The following is a 1,782-nucleotide window of genomic DNA, read 5'->3' on the forward strand; positions in this document are numbered from 1 at the left end:
CTCTGTGAATTCAAGGACATTCTGGTCTTCAAAGTGAGTCCAGGACAGCTAAGGCTACACAGAGACACCTTGTCTCAACCTGTTCCCCCACCCCACCCTCAAATTCGGTAAAAGCTCTGCAGCCCCAAAAGCGGCAGTGGCTGTTCTGGCTCAGAATGAACGTCTGCACCTGTGACACCAAGCCCTCTAGGCACCTGTGTTTCCTCTTCCTGCGGCTGTGGCACCAAGGCCTGTAGGCGCCTGCGTTTCCTCTTTCTGCTGCTGTGGCACTGAGGCGTAGAGCCGCCCAGCTGTTGGCAGTCAATACAGTTCTTCCTTCCTTCCTTCCTTCCTTTGTTCCTTCCTTCCTTCCTTTCTTTTTTCTTTTTCTTTTCTTTTCTTTTTTTTTTTTTTTTTTTAGTTTTTTGAGGCAGGGTTTCTCTGTGTAGCCTTGGCTGTCCTGAACTCGCTTTGTAGACCAAGCTGGCCTCGAATTCACAGTGATCTGCTAAATCTCTTCTTTCTACAATAGCTCTCCGCTCTCCTACAACTTTCTTTCTTTTCTTTTCTTTTCTTTTTTTTTTTTTCTTTTTTTTTTTTTTTTTTTTTTTTTTTTTTGTCAAATGAAACCATTGTCTAGAGTGTGTTATCCCTAGATCAGGCTGTTGCTTAGCAGACTGGGAGCCACTTGCTGTTCCATCTGCCTGATTCTTGCTTTTCTCATACAATGTGCATGTGTATTAAGTATATTTTGTTTTGAGGGATATTTTTCAAGCTTTTATAACAAGCTACATACAGTGCAGGGAAAGTTATCCTTGTGATAATCACAACTCTGAGTAGCAACAACCAGAGTGTCTTGCTTATATCTTGTGCATCTGGTGTGTTTGACTTGACCATGGTTTTTGTCTGTTTTTTAATTTTATTTTATTATTGAGTTTATGAACTTGGATTAAATATGTCTGCCTTTCTAAGGCTGTAAATGATACATTAAATGATTTATGTTTTACGTGATAGAAATCGAGTTGTACATAAAAAAAAGTTAACCAATTTCTGTTAATACCTTACAAGGAAAATTTAGAATTTAAATATTTTCAAAGCAGTATCCTGGTTCCCAGTTTAGAATCTCTAGAGGCAACCTTGTTTCAGGAATGCTCTCTCTCTCTCTCTCTCTCTCTCTCTCTCTCTCTCTCTCTCTCTCTCTCTCATTCTCCTTTCCTCCTCCTCCTCTTCTCTTTTGTTCCTTTCTTTCTGTTTTTTCCCTATCCTAGATATTGAACTCAGGGCCTTGCATATACTATGCAAGCTCTCTAACACTGAGCTATATCTCCAGCCCTCACTAATGTTTCAAGGTAGCTCCCATGGGATATCATTGCTAAGTTTAATATTTTTTCCATAGAACTGTAGTTTTACAAAAAACTGTAGTTCAATTGAGCGCATGCATGTGTGTACACACACACGCACACACACACACACACACAAACACACTTACTTTCCCCTCTCTTTCTCTATTTTGTATCCCAAAGGCTGATCATGAGGAAACAGAAGGATGCTTGCTCAAGTATCAGCCCTGAAGCACTGCTCTAATGGACAGTCTTCAATGGCATAAGTCTGACTACTTGTGTTAGAGTTTTCCAACTTAAAACAACATATTGGAATAATGTTTGCAACACTTGCTTAAGGAAGTAAGAGAAGTCTGCATCAAAGAGCTGAAATATTAGAGCAGTGGCCAGGACATGACCTAGCGCCTCTGTAGGTGACAGTCCATCAGCGTTACTGTCAGTCTTACCTCTCTCCCTCTTCCTT

The sequence above is a fragment of the Acomys russatus genome, unplaced genomic scaffold (genome assembly GCF_903995435.1).
Source record: "Acomys russatus unplaced genomic scaffold, mAcoRus1.1, whole genome shotgun sequence".
Lineage (NCBI taxonomy): Eukaryota > Metazoa > Chordata > Mammalia > Rodentia > Muridae > Acomys > Acomys russatus.